This window comes from Protopterus annectens, chromosome 1.part1 (assembly GCF_019279795.1).
Source record: "Protopterus annectens isolate FY-2018-M chromosome 1.part1, PAN1.0, whole genome shotgun sequence".
NCBI classification, from domain to species: Eukaryota; Metazoa; Chordata; order Ceratodontiformes; family Protopteridae; genus Protopterus; species Protopterus annectens.
The window spans coordinates 1935627163-1935643360 of NC_056726.1; positions in this window are offsets into that span (position 1 = coordinate 1935627163).

Consider the following 16198-nt stretch of genomic DNA (forward strand, 5'->3'; position numbering starts at 1 on the left):
TCCCATATTACCTTTTCTGTATGTAGGGGACTAGCACCTATGTGGTAGTCCATGGGTAATTAGTTATATCCAAAGGGGATGACTATGCACTTTTAGGCATACAGCCTGACACCATGATATTGACACCAGGTATCCATCTCAGTGCAACCCTTCCAGAGGGTGTCTGTAACAGCTGGTGAAACAATTATGTCCCCTAGTTTGCAGTCATCTGCAAACCTTTTCAGCCAAAGCCCTCCTGTGCTTATCTGTACTTCAGAGAAGTATATACTGAACATGACGGGTCCTAGGACTGAGCCCTGGGGGATGCCAGTTGTAACTGGCATATAGTCGGACCTAGGGTATGCAACTCCCACTATGTGGGTTCTGTCCAAGAGCCACTTTGCAAACTATCACATGATGTAGGGGTTAATGTTCAGGCAGGTGGGCATGTTGATAATACCAGAAGGAGGAATGATGTTGAAAGCCTATGAGAGATCTAGGTAGGCTGTGTGGACCTCCTTACCCTCATCTAATGCCTTGGTAACTGTCTCTAAGTATTCCAACAGGTTTAGCAGGCATGGTCCAGCCTTAACAATGCCAAACAGGGTGGGGTCAAAGGATGAGAGGTACCCAATGTCTCTGTGACAGTGATCCATGATGTGCACCATAGCCTTGCAGACCGGGCTAGTCAGGCCTATAGGGAAATAGGTCCCATGGTCCGTTGTGGTGCCACCTTTGTGGAGTGGGATAACTGTTGCTGTGTGCCATTCAGGGGGCACTATGCCCGATGTGAGGCTATTATTGAACAAGGTGCATAGGTGGGGAGACAGTACGATCTGAAGTTCGTGTAAAATGCAGCCTGGGATGTTGTCCAGTCCCATGGATGCTGTGATATTGCCTTTAGAGTGTGCAATTTTGAGCGGGATCTGCCAGGATGTTGCCAATATCAGTTGTTTCTGTAATATTCATGTCTTTGTGCTGTAACTCAGTGCAGATCTGGTTGTTGACATTGAGATATGTGACATAGCTATATAATGCTTTGTGGTTGTTGTTGGTATTAGTTGCATTATAGTTTTCATAGCTAGCTTTGGAGGATCTTATAAGGGATCTAACCTTCTTACTGAGGCTGGCCAGGAATCTCCTCCGTTCATGATATTGTACTCTCGTTTGCAACAGTGTCTTCCTCCTGTAGTACAATATGTTTATGGCAGGGGACCACCAGATTGGTTTAGTTAATTAGGAGTATAGTGTCCTGGTTCTGTTTGGGATAGCACAAGCCATGCACTCCTGTAAGTGCTTCTAGAGTGCATTTGTGTAGGATTCAGCAGTTGTAACAGTACTGTCCATCTGCATGGGTGTCATGACGTCCACCACGTCTGTCTTAAGAAGCATGTAGTTGGCCTTGTAGACATATTATACTGTGGTTCTCTTAATGGGGGGTAGGTGCGGGATGTGGATATCAATGGTGTTCAGCACATGGTCTGATCGGACCAACGATGAGTTGGCTTCACTTGTGCAGCACCAGTCACTCATGTTGGTAATGACTAGGTCTAGGATATTGTTGCCCCTGGTGGGTGTGTGAATATGTTGCATCAGGGCATTGGTGTTTAAGAATTCCAGAAACCATTGAGCTAATGTGTTGGTACATGAGTAGTTTTCCCAGTTAATGGTGGGGTAGATTCAGTGAGACTTATGTGATGAGTGTGGTGTTGTGCGACTGCGTACCTTCTCCACATGACAGTCAGGGTCAGGCTTGGTTGGAAAGACCTTTACCTCCAGTTTGGCAAGATGAGTGCATCCCTCACAGGTTGTAGTGTTGGGTGATAGGTGGAGAGCCTTGTCTGTGTACATGAGGCAATGTGCACATTGCCTCAAGATGTCCAGATTCATCAGATAGACAGGTGAGAACACTGGCAGTTGACTCTTGGACATGCCTGAATATAGAACTGCATTCACCTAGATAAGTGAGGAAAGTGAGTACAAGAGCTACATTGCTCTACACAAGTGAGAAAAGTATGTACAAAACCTGTTCACCCTTACCTGTAGGTAATGAGGAAGATTGAGTGCTATAGTAATTATTAGCTTACGTAGTGTTTACAAGTGCTGAACAAGTGCTTAGCATGAATAAGCAATCCAGATAGGGTCTTGGATAATATAAACACATGTCCCCCTCCCCCCAACAGGTACACAAGCATGTATCCATGTACACCACAGGGCCCCTGTACCCCTAACTATGCAGGTACAAGCAGCACTCAGTCTGCATGGGACCTGTCCACATCACAGGTTGTATCATACACATATGGCAAAACAAAATCTCCACATACACATTATGTAAAACATAGCTTCATGTCAGGTTGTGTACACACTGAATGGTGCACACCAACAGGTATCACAACCCACAAAGGGGGAGACACCACTGATAATGGGAAGTACTTTACTACTACCCTGCTGAGTCTGGTCTGGAAGGCCATGAACCTTGATCACTTAAGTGATGTCAGCAGTACAGATGCAGATGGCAGTATGGTTAATGTCACACTGCATATCATAACCTTGCCAGGTCATAGGACATCATCACCCATACTGTGTACCACCTACACTCGGTATACTAGATGTACATTCCTATGTTACAGGAGTGTTTTGCAACAGGACTGCTGGCAGAACCAACACTACAGAAGGTGTCTGAATAATACGTGATCATCACACCAGTGGCAGCTACAGTATGTCAGGGTTAATGAATTTTATTCCCCCTCATTGCAGCCCATACCTCACAGACAAACAGAAGGCATCTGCCTCTTGAAGTATGCAAATGACTATGACATAGGAGCAATAGCTGACTCACATGATCACCCCTATGTTAATAACCCTGTACCCATGAACTACCACCTAGGCAGCGGTCAACATAATGGACACTTGTGTGTGAGGGTTGCAACTGGGCAGTTGTCTTTCCTGTGATAGCTACATCACCACACCTGTCAGGTAGTCATATGCGGCAACCCTAATAATGACAGGGTGCCATTCATGAATATAGAGATCATTGTCCAGCCATACAGAACACTCAAGTGACCCATATCAGATCACATATTTCCTTTAAGGGGTATTGGCCATGTGCAGATGGCCTACACCAGCCTTCCCAGTCCCCATCTCCACTATGTAGCATGATGCATACCCTGATTAAATCCATGTCCAACCCAGTGATGTTGGACATGCTACACGTACTCATCCTAATCTCGAACACATATTTCATGGACATCCACCTACCACATGCTGGACAGATTCTTGTCCCATACACTTGACATAGTCCTGCCATACTATGCATTCCTGTCTGTCAAAGCTGCACATTGCTCCCCTCTCAGACATGGTGTGATGACCGCATAGTAATGCATGGTATATGTATCATTAACCCTGTGGATCAGTAATGTGGCACTGCTCCACCTCGTCCCACAGACCCACCTGTCAGCTACTGCCAGGTAACCTTTCATCCTAGATTCATACATGGCCCATGGCAGATAGCCCACTAGTTGACTTTGACTGTACATGCTATAGTTGATATCCATCCCTGCAAATACCATCTGGCTAGCCAGAGTCCTATGTGTATCACATGTGCAACACTGGTGATAGATGGCAGGATGTTGAATCACTGTACAGTGCCGTGTAGATGTATATGGCAGAACATATACATGTAAAACCTTATGTGAGCATGTCTGCAGGATCACAGGTCATGTCTGTTAAGGTAGTGTAAGTCCTTATATGTGACATATACACAGCATCAAGGTTGACTGCATTAATGTGGACACATCCAGCCATGTGCTGATAGGTAGGAACACCAGTACAGGCAAACAGACATGCCCACATCAAGACAGCAACCACATGGAGTATGAGCAATGTAATCAGGTGATACACACACACATATATGGTGATAATATCCACTCAACATTACGTGTCACATGTGTGTGACACAAACACATCAGTGTCATGTAGGTTTGCAAATACAACTATTTAAACAGAATTAATGCAATATGTTCAGCTGTAGCTCTGTATGTCTCTGTAAGGTACTGTGACCTGTCTCCATTGTTATGTCTTCCAGGTATGACGCGTGCAAGGCTTCCCCCTTTTACATGCTTGGAGGATGAGGCCCCCATCCCATACCTACATGACAATCACAATATCCTGTTTAGCCATGTGCCACAGGATGCACAGCAGCAGGATGCCCTGTGGATGGAACTTTGCAGGAGGGTTAATGATGTGGGTGGCCACAACCGCACATACCAGCAGGTGCGCAGACACTACAGACCTCATTAGATGGGTGAAACAGTGTGCGAATGCAATCGCCAGGGAACAAGGTGCAACAAGTGGTGGGCCACCAACCCAACCCCACTCACACATACTGAGGAGCTACTGGCCAACCTGGGGAGACCTGCAGAACAACATCCACAAGCCTTAGCCGATATTGTGGAGGTGGGTGTCTCTCAACCACCGAGCCTGGAGTTGCCTGGTAAGTCACTACTGCACCTATGACAACTATATTCCATATAGTTGCATGTGTCACTGTGCAATATGTAATGTAACATCATATGCAAGGCATGTATACACACATGCTGCATACTATAGTATGCTACTCTGTGTATGCACACATGTGCTTACACCATAGTATAGTCTATTGCACTGGTGTATGTGTTAACATGCACATTGCCCACTGTAGCTATCATACAGGCATAGATAATGCTCATACTGCTGTGTTACTCCTATTTAGGTACCTCTGGCATTCCGCTGAGACAGCAGCCCATTGCAGATGAGACTGTTATTATTTATCAGGCAGCTTAATGCAGAGATCTATCTGCCATGTGACCATTTACCACATGTACACATAATGTATGGTCCTGTCACAATATACAGGTCGGACCTGCAATGCATCACAATGGCTACCCATGTGCAACGCTTGCAAACTATGTGAAACACCGACATGAAACCTCACAAACTGTCATTGCCAGATGTGTGGACAGCTGTGCATACAATGGTGGAGGTGCTGTTCACTGTAGGGGCATGTACTACAGATCAGAACTACACATGTGGGGAATACAAACAGTACTACACAGTGAGCTGGAGTATGGCAAACCCACAGGATTCAATGGTGTAGATCATAGCCCTGCTATGAATGTCACACAATGTGATGTGCTATCTTGACATGTCCATGACATCTAGTGGCCTGGCTGCAACACTGCCTAACTATCCTGAAAAACATATCCCACATACAAAACATACCACCCTTTGTCTGCATAACTCTGTCGTCAGTGGAGCATATGACATCTATGGGTGTATATCATATGGGACAACACAGACATGTGAAATAGATGCCCATCACAATAATTTGGCCAACACATGTACACACATGGCCATTGAGGATGGCCAGAGACATGAAGCAACACACACAGTAGACGTGATGTGCTTGTGTGTACACCCTGTCGTACATTGGCTACACATGGTCCAACTATGGCCTTTGTGTAATGGTTATATTGCAGATGTGGAACACTAGACATCCTACAGGCCTGTGCACATCTTGTATAGGCATGACATCAACCCACCACATAAGATGTGTTGAACATCTTGAATGTGTCACGACATGACAACAGTCACCTGTACAGTGTCCACATCAGCCCACAGATACAGTACATTCCCTTTGCTAGTGTCGGACATCAATGTCATCCTTGCTCCCCGCGTGTGTGTGTGTGTGTGTGTGTGTGTGTGTGTGTGTGTGTGTGTGTGTGCGTGTGTGTGTGTGGGGGGGGTACACAGATGTCATGTGGGACATGGTGTACTGACGAGTCCGCCATGTCTGGCCATAGTTGCCAGGCAGCAGCAATAAGGTTGCAGATGTGCAGGGGTGTCATCCGTATACACTTCAGTGACTTGTGTCACACATTCTACATCATGGTTTAGTGTCTATACACCTCAGTGACGTATGTATTGTATCTGAACACAGTCATGGCTATGAAATGTCTGTAATTCACACTGTATAGCAATAGAGCCACCTCATGATTCCCTGCAATGGGCATGCACATCAGCTAAGTGTGCAGTATATCTGTAGGGCGGACAGACAACACTGATTTGGGGCATCATTAACCCACTGTATATTTGACAGGACACTGCATGCATGTCATTGCACATGTCAGCAGATCATGTCATACTACATGTGATTGTCAAGGACATATGTCACACATCAGGCAGGTGTACTGTTAAACTGTGCTGGTCTACATGGTGTAACACAGGGATGTATGATAACTACTACTATGATTGTGTAATTTGCATGCCTTCTGCTATGACACATGCATACTGTTGTGTGCAATACAGGGATGTTTGATAACTACCACTATTATTGCCTGCGCTGCATGCCGTCTGCCGTATTACATGCATGTTGCATGCCTTCTGTCATATCACATGCATGTTGGGTGCCATAGTGTGTGTGTGTGTGTGTGTGTGTGTGTGTGTGTGTGTGTGTGTGTGTGTGTGTGTGTGTGTGTGTGTGTGTGTGTGTGTGTGTGTGTGTGTGTGTGTGTGTGTGTCTTGTGTGTGTGTCTGTGTGTGTGTTGTATAGATTTTAATGTACAGTTCTTGTCTGCCCCTCACAGGTGATGTAGGTGTGTTGCCCTCCTGTGGTCCATCTGATGTTAGTGTCCCCACAGACTCTAGCAGTGATGATGAACATATGATTGAGGCACAGGCACGGTGGTCAGGGGCTGAATTTGTGCCATTGGTTGCCATTCCACCTATATCCCCCTCATCCCCACACACAGATTTCATGCCTGCATATACCCCATCACCAGTGGCCATAGAGGAAGGACAGTTGGCATGTGGTAGCTTGGAACAGGAAAGTGTGGGGGCTATGGAAGGTGTGCCTGCACCCCATGGTGTCAGCCAACTGACCGGTTATGCCCCACACAGGCACGTGGCCAGTGCTGCTCATAGGAGGGCCTCTGGCTAACATGCCCCTGCAAGACAGAGCACAGCAGCTGGTGTTACCAGACGTATGTTTCAGGCTGTAATGGAGGAACAGGCATGTGCTGACCGGCACAACAGAGAAGATCAGAGGCTTCAGAGGACTGCTGTCCGTTCTTTAAACAACAACATCCAGGCAATGGTAAATGCTCAACAGCAGATTGCTGAAGCTTTGGATAGACGTTTGGGTGACATGGTGGAGTCCTTGACCGTGACATGACAATCCGCGAGTGTGAGCTGTCTGCGTTGGAACATCTGGTAGAGATGAGGCGTTGGGCATGTGGAAGTAGGCCTGCTCCATCACCTGTTTCAGGTCTACGTGAACGAGCTACCTCACATGCCCACACCCATAGTGCTGTGCTGTCCACACCATGACACAGCAGGCCACGTGCACATGGCCCTGGATGGTCCCAACAGGGACACGGTTCCAGTGGACAAGTGTCATCAGACAGTACCCAATCTGTAGTGCCGTGCAACCCCTGGCAGGCACAGATCACATGGCCATGGCCGGACACCATGAACTGTAAAACCTGGCCTGTACAGTCTGCAGCTGTCAATAATACCCCTGTGTAGGCCAGACACATGCCAGAATTGTGTGCACACATGCACGCACACACCGGAAACATATGTAGGGCACTGCAACACACACATGCATAACATCCATACACTCCCAATTAGATCAAAGGCCCTAACCCACACACATGATATCATCCAATGGTGCAGCCTAGGCCTCTGGCAAACATTATCACCCTGTGCATATGATGATGCCTGTGCTGCATCCCTGACATCCACACCATCGGTGCAGGGACATGCTCATATGGTCTGATGCACAGGGTGAACAGACTAGGAAGATAAGTGTAGTTTACAGTTGTTGAGTACTGTTGACAGGCAGCAGACATACCATGTACTATAGGTGTACAATGCATTTCATACTGTTAACAATATGTGTCTTGTGTAACAACAGTAACTGCATGTTGGTCATGATGTTCTGCATTCCTCCTTCAGGTCTAATTGCATGTGCCGGTGGAAGTCAGTGTTTGCTGTTAGTGTTCCATATGTCAATGTGGACTACTCACAGGTAGGTATGAATATACCAGCATGCAACTTGTAGCTGCCACATCACAGTGAGAATGTCCCACGTTACAAACACGTCTACTGATCCAAGAGCATGATAGCTGTGTATTAAACTACTGTGGCTACAGACATGACATCCATACTGGGTGACAGCACAGGTACAGTTATATGGAGTGGTGAGGTAAGAGAGCGGTTTAGCTGATTACAAGGGTAGAGGCAGTGGGAAGTGTGATGCCTCATTAGGAAGCAGTAATACATGTTCCCATGACAGGATGCCAACACACAACTGCACCCACACACTCAGGTATTGACATACATGTATTCAGTGACACAGTCACACCCACACACTCACTGATTCACAGACACAGTAACACACACTCACACACAGTAGCTACTGTTGAGGTGAGGACCCCTGCCTATGTGAAAAACATCATTACAGTTCTGTGCACCTACATGATATGCCACAGAGAATACACATGTACAGGTAGACAGTATGGCCTAAGATTGGGGACAGCAACATGGATAGCAGATTGCATCACCTGGATGGGGGCAGGGGTCTTATCAGTTCAATATGGTAACATACATCCTCACTCCAGAGACCAGACAGCCATACGTACACAAACACACACACACACACACACACACACACACACACACACACACACACACACACACACACACACACGCACACACACACTGTGGCATTCACTATTGAATACACCTACGTCACGCACATACAGATACCTCACATGTGTGAGATACATGCCCCTGCCTATGTCCTGCTTTCTACATTTCAGTCTGTACAGATGTCTACACTAGTGTACAGGAGAGTAACAAATGAGATGTATTCCCCACCATACATGACATATATGGACACACACGCAATGTGAATCAAACACCTGCCTAGCTCATGATAAGTATGACAGACTTACAAAAGTATTGCACACATTACAAAGTGTACTGGACATGGACTGTTGTATGATATGATAGGCGTAATGGGTAACTGGTACAGAGGGAATGTTACTTCAGTCAACATTGATATTGCACCTTATTTACTGTTAGCATTCAGCAGCCATGGACCTACATTCCATGTGTGTAATGGCTCTAGCCACCTGTCTGCACAAAGGACAACAACAGTTATGCTATTTACATGTATGTGTGTGTGTGTGTGTGTGTGTGTGTGTGTGTGTGTGTGTGTGTGTACATATCCAGGGCAGGTACATGTATGTCATATTCAAATATGAGGGTATTTACTCTTGTACAGCAACAGTCATCTGCTAATGCTATAAATAACCGAGGGCCCCTGGTATGTGTACAGCTGACCTGGTTACAGACAGTGGTATCATTGCATTGCATAACACATGATGCAACTGTGTCAGTACATGGGTACTCTCTACAGTTGATGTAGAGCTTGGTACAGTCCACTGGTCATGGGTCACATGGTGGTGTACTCTTATATGTCCTACAACATGTATTGATGTGTGCTGGTGGTCCGAGGGCATGGTGGTGTCTGAGATTTACATCCTAGAATGCAGCATTTGACACTGTGACCTGCACCTGACTCATCTGTGATGCTTTTCGTGGGAGTACCGGTCAGTACATGTGAGTGGCCTCTATGTATGTGGGGACACCACCAACTGGAGCGGTCCTTACTTGTGTTATGGCCCACATTTCTGGTTCTGAGGTATATGGTGGTAGTGCTATTGTGCACTACAGAGCCTTCAGCCAGGTGTTCCTCACTGCGCAGATGTCAGTACTCCCCATTGTTGGAGCTACAGTGAGCAGCTGTGATTATGGACGCTACACATCTAGCATTGGTTAGCATAAGCATACAATGCAGTTGTCCTCTAGGTGTCAGGGTGTTATCTTGTGTTTAGGATATTTGCCTTGGAATGGCACTATATGGGCAAATGTGACTTGGGTATTATCACACTCCCTTGAATCATGGATGCATGTGATATGTGTCAAAGGCCTGTCTACTGTCAGTCATGTCATCCCAGAATGACAAACACTGGACAACCTCGTACTTAGAGCCGGACATTGGCACATTGTGTTGGTCAAGCAGTTGCCACTCCTAGCAAGGCTCATTGTGTTGGTCAAGCAGTTGCCACTCCTAGCAAGACATCACTGCGAGTGGTGGTATTGTACTTGGTATAGGATGGTACATCTAAGGTGACAGAAAGCAGCAGATGTTGTGTATAAGACCGGTGTCAGATATATGTAGAGCAGCGTTCCTGCTAACAATGACAACTACTAACACCAGAGCCCATTACAATGTGTTTTTACATCTAACTGTAATAGCATGGCCACTGTGGCCTTCTGTGTTTAGAATTAGAGTGCATCCCAGACAGCACTGTGCTACTAAGTGTATGAGCATGCCCAGTATAACCTTGTGCAGATGAACACATAGTGCATTCCGAACAGCCCCTGTGCTACTGTGTGTGAGCATGCCCAGTGACACCTTGTGTCGGTTATGTGCCTCTGTGTATGGGCATGGCCATTGTAACCCTGTATAGTGATAGTAGTTGTCCATTCCACAGATGGGCATACTCCAGGTCAGGATAGATTCCTACTTTAAACACACAGGTTCAAGGGTATGTACATCTTAACTGCCAGCATCCCTGTTGATGTCTGCATTCCTAGAAGGTAATAATAACAGCCTTGAAATGTGTAGTCTGTGTGGCACGACTCGTAACTATGTAGTATTGTAATAGTGATCTGTAGATAGGCAGGTGTTCCCATTCCCACCACTGGAGTGTGTGTGTGTGTGTGTGTGTGTGTGTGTGTGTGTGTGTATGTGTGTGTTTGTCCCCATCTGCCTGAGGACTGAATAATGCTTTTAGACTGCTCACACTCCATACAATTCCTATACCCACCTTTGGCAAGGCTATGATGTCACCCACCTACATATACACCTCTGGGAGTTCTGTGTCCCAATAATCTTGGTAGCGTGTTCTGTAACTGTGTAATGCTGTAGTGTAATAAAGTAGCTAAGTCGGTGTTCTAATCCCAGACTTGCCAAGTGTGTGTGTTTGTCCCCATCTGCCTGAGGACTGAATAATGATTTTAGACTGCTCACACTCCATACAATTCCTATACCCACCTATGGTAAGGCTGATGATGCCACCCACCTACATATACACCTCTGGGAGTGCTGTGTCCCAGTAATCTTGGTAGCGTGTTCTGTAACTGCGTAATGCTGTAGTGTAATAAAGTAGTTAGGTTGGTGTTCTAATCCCAGACTTGCCAAATAAGTGTGTGTGTTTGTCCCTGTCTGCCTGAGGACTAAATAATGCTTTTAGACAGCTCACACTCCATACAATTCCTATACCCACCTATGGCAAGGCTGATGATGTCACCCACCTACATATACACCTCTGGGAGTGATGTGTCAAAGTAATCTCGGTAGTGCGTTCTGTAACTGCATAATGCTGTAGTGTAATAAAATAATTAGGTTGGTGTTCTAATCCCAGACTTGCCAAGTGTGTGTGTGTGTGTGTGTGTGCATTTGTCCCTGTCTGCCTGAGGACTGAATAATGCTTTTAGACTGCTCACACTCCATACAATTCCTATACCCACCTTTGGCAAGGCTGATGATGTCACCCACCTACAAATACACCTCTGGGAATACTGTGCCCTAGTAATTTTGGTAGCACGTTCTGTAACTGCGTAATGATGTAGTGTAATAAAGTAGTTAGGTCAGTGTTCTAATCCCAGACCTGCCATGTGTGTGTGTGCATGTTTGCCCCCGTCTGCTTGCGGACTGAATAATGCTTTTAGACTGTTCACACTCCATACAATTCCTATACCCACCTTTGGCAAGCCTGATTATGTCACCCACCTACAAATACACCTCTGGGATTGCTGTATCCCAGTAATCTCGGTAGCGCATTCTGTAACTGTGTAATGCTGTAGTGTAGTGAAGTACTTAGGCCAATGTTCTAATCCCAGACGTGTCAAGTGTATGTGTTTGTGTTTGTCCCTGTCTGCTTGAGTACTGAATAATGATTTTAGACTGCTCACACTCCATACCATTCCTATACCCACCTTTGGCAAGGCTCATGATGTCACCTACCTAGAAATAGACCTCTGGGAGTACTGTAACCCAGTAATCTGGGTAGTGCGTTTTGTAACTGCGTAATGCTGTAGTGTGCTAAAGTACTTAGGTCGGTGTTATAACCCAGACATGCCAAGTGTGTGTGTGTTTGTGTGTGTGTGTGTGTCTGCCTGTGTGAGACAAGTGCAGTGCTTTGTAGAGTATGCACTCTCTGTACAACTCACATGACCACCTTTGTCATCCCTGCTGTTGTCACCCACCTAGGTATACACCTGTAGGCGTGCTGCAACCCATTAGCGTGTGCCCTAAAAGCGTATTGCTACAGTGTGATACGGTAGGTAGGGGTTCATATACAGGGCATGGCAAGTGTGTGTTTGTCTGTCAGAGCCTGTGTAGAGGTGGCTGTGAGTGTCTTACCATTGGACGTGTTGGGAAGCGGATTTTGTAGTTTTCCTATATGGTGTCCGTCTTATGACACATTGTCCACCTCACGAGTAGTACAGGTGTCAATCAGCCACGGGACTGTATTGGCAAGCCATACCCTACATCTGGCAAAAGGCCTGGTGAACAAAGTATGCAACCCTACTAGTACCCGGTATATGTCACGCACCCATGTGCCATGCACAAACAAACTTGCCTAGGATATCCCACTATGTTGCTAGTACCATGCACATTGATGACAGATAATAGGCATGGTGTGAATGCAGTGGCCTGCAGAGGACATGGCACCCTGTACAGGGGTACAATAGGCACATATATGCGGACATTGTGCCTTCACTATGTTCCACACTGGATGCCTGCAACATATGTGGTGCCATCAAATGTGATCTACAGAAGCCATACAATGCTGTACACATGTGACCTGTATGGACCAATGCCACTGACACAAGGGAATACCTGTATCATACTATCAATGCAGGTGCAGGGTTGACCTGCTCACTATAAGCAGGTTTCACCACACCAGGCCAGTATTGTCATATCGGGGGATAACAGGCTGTGTACACAACATGTGCCTGCCAACCAGGTACACCTGTATATGTCAATGTACAGTATTGTGGGACATGCACATCCCAGGCAATGTCCATGTGAAGGACTATCAAACACAGACATGGCATGCATTACAAAGCTATGGCCATACACATTGGTAACCAGGATGTCAGGGCAGATCATGCAGTACCCATCTGTGTGGGACATTGCAGACACTACACCCTGGCACTGCACACCATTGTCAGGTGATGCAATGCCAAGGATTACCCCTCACCCAGCCTTGTACATCCACCTTGCACAGCCAACCACTACACACCCATGAAGCAATGCATACATGCATGTCAGTACTGGCACCTTGTGTCTGCATGTGGGTTATGATGCTCCCAACCACAGTCACTCCCAGTATAACCCTCATTGAAATACCAACAGATGTCAAACACTTTCACATGCCCTAGCCCATAGAACCTCCAGATATCCCCTGTGGTGTATCTAGTCCTGTGCATTACTGCAGTGTGGCAAACTAAGTATTTAGGTTGTGTATTTATGGCCCTGGCAAAGAGTGTCAATGCGTGTCCATTAGAGAGTGTGGTTGTGGTGACAATGGCATCCGTTCATGTGGACAGCCATGTGTGCCACACCTAATGCACGCCTACTATATCTCTGTTGCAGATGTCACTCACCTACACACATATATGTTCTTACAGCACAGCAACATGTCGCCTTTGTGGCACATGTAGTAACGTCATGCACATGTAATAGTAATGAGTAGTCAGGCAGGGGTTTGACCACTGTACTGTTAGGCGTGTGGCAGACGATGCTTAGGCTTAAGTCTCCAAGCCCTTCCCTGATGTACTTTGCCTGTCCCACCCACACACTGTCTGGTGGATGTGAAGGAGTACACCTGCTCAGCAGCAGCATGTGTATTGTAAGTGATGGACATGGTCAGGTGATGGCCTCTGCACCTATTGCAGTTCTCCTCTAGCTGATTGCATGTGGACCAGCTGTGATGGTGTTCCCATAGCCATCCACATGATAAACACAGTACACTATCTAGGGGAAATATGTTGGTATTTGGCCATGACAGTCGCTGTGAGTGGTACCTGGATGTGGTGTTCTGACACGGCATCCCAGATGATATCTGGATGTACCTCAAACATTATACACAGTGGGAAATAGCATAAAGACAGGAGGGTGATGTGCCACATATGACTACAGCATGTAATTGTAGCTATGCTGCATTGAGACTACTGCCTGTTTAACATGTGTGTGGTAATGGCTATTCTGCCTGTTTTAATACAGACATGACAGTACTCTGTTGATGAGGGTCCTCCATCTGTAGGGCTATCTGTGAACTGGTCAGTGTGTGCAACCATTTGTTTCCTGTGTTATACACTGAACACACATCTGTGCACAGCAGAAGCATATTGTGAGGAATGCAGACAGTACATGATGATAGGGATGTGTTACTACCATCGCATCCCTGACTGGACATGTGTCACATGAAACAGTGGCATGACAGACACTGTCTGGGGTTCCCAGTGACAAGCCAATAATGGGCAACTGTTCATAGCTGCAGTCACACGTCTACTACACATTGTACAGATGGCATGCAGTATATATGCATATGTTGTGCTCCCTCTGCAAAAGTATACCATCTGTTGTGTTGGGTTGTTGTGATATTTATGCATACTGTTGTAGGTAATCCTGTATGCGGGTGCCTATAAGTAAGCCATATGTGGGTTTAAACTGCAACACCATAGGCTGAATGGGTTGGGAGGTCCCGGCAGAACCTCCTGTCCCACTTCAGCTGACCATGGCACCGGACACTGGCACATCTGGGGCCCAGCCTTGGACATCAGCCTCTGTTGACTCTGCACCACCTTCTGGTGGCACCACCACTGAGGATGGAGCATTTCCCCCCTGGGAGCAGGACCAGACAGGTACATGTCTGCTATCATGCGGTCCCCGACATGTTGCGTTGGGGGCACCCTAAGGGGCTCTGAAGCCAGATACACAAGTCCAAGGGCAGAGTCACATTTACAGGGTGATGCTGCCCCTCCTGGACAGCCCCAAGCACTGCCTCCTTTGCAGCTGTTTAGGTGCAGTGGTGGCTGCCCATGGCTGGGGACCTCCATTCCACTGTTCCCATGGCCTTGTGAATGCCGAACATCCATCCCTATCCAAGGTGTATCCCCCCACATGTGTAATATACCAACCTTGTATGCTGTCATGTCTGTGATCCTACCCTACCTATCCTCTACAGCCATACCTACACTCCTTCCCCTACATCCGACCCTCACCTACAGAAACATAAGGCCAATTGGCTCATAGGACAACATCTGCCCTATACGTAGCTGTCCATTTCACACACATGCCCACTGGACACATGTAACCCTTGTAATATGCATCACAACATACTCCTGTTATCCTCACCCCTGTCCCTCAGGTGCACAATCCTGGTATGCACATCACTCATAAATGGTCCAGGTACACATGATGAGGACAACCCCATTGTACACACAACACTACCGGTCCCTCTATGGTTACCCCATTTACCGTTATCATGATGATGATGTTGCACACAGCACCTTGCAAGAGTACTGTTCACACATAATGATTGAAAAGGTACTGTTGTGTTAATGTACATTACATGCACAGAGTGATGTATACAGCCAATGTACAACTATTTACGTGTATGACTGACACATGTCTGTTTGAGGGAGTCTTGAGATCACATAGAACAACACCACTACATAACACAGGCGTCGCTGGTGTTTCCCGTTTCATTCGTTTGTAATGCTTTGTTGCCACATGGTATGTTCCTGATATATCTCTATATATGTATGTACCTATATGCTGGACATAAATACTCACATATACATCTACATGATGGGATACATTCCTATACTGTTGAATGACTGTGCTATATGATATGTTTGTGGTACCATTCATTGTCTGTATATCTGCCATGGCGTATTGGTAATTCGCATTAAATGTGTGTGCAGGGTCCTGGTTCTGAGCCTTGCAGAGGACATTTATTTGGTTGCAGGGCAGAACAAGGCCCTTGGATACGGCAGGATTAAGGCACATTAAAGCAGTTGGGAGTGGGTG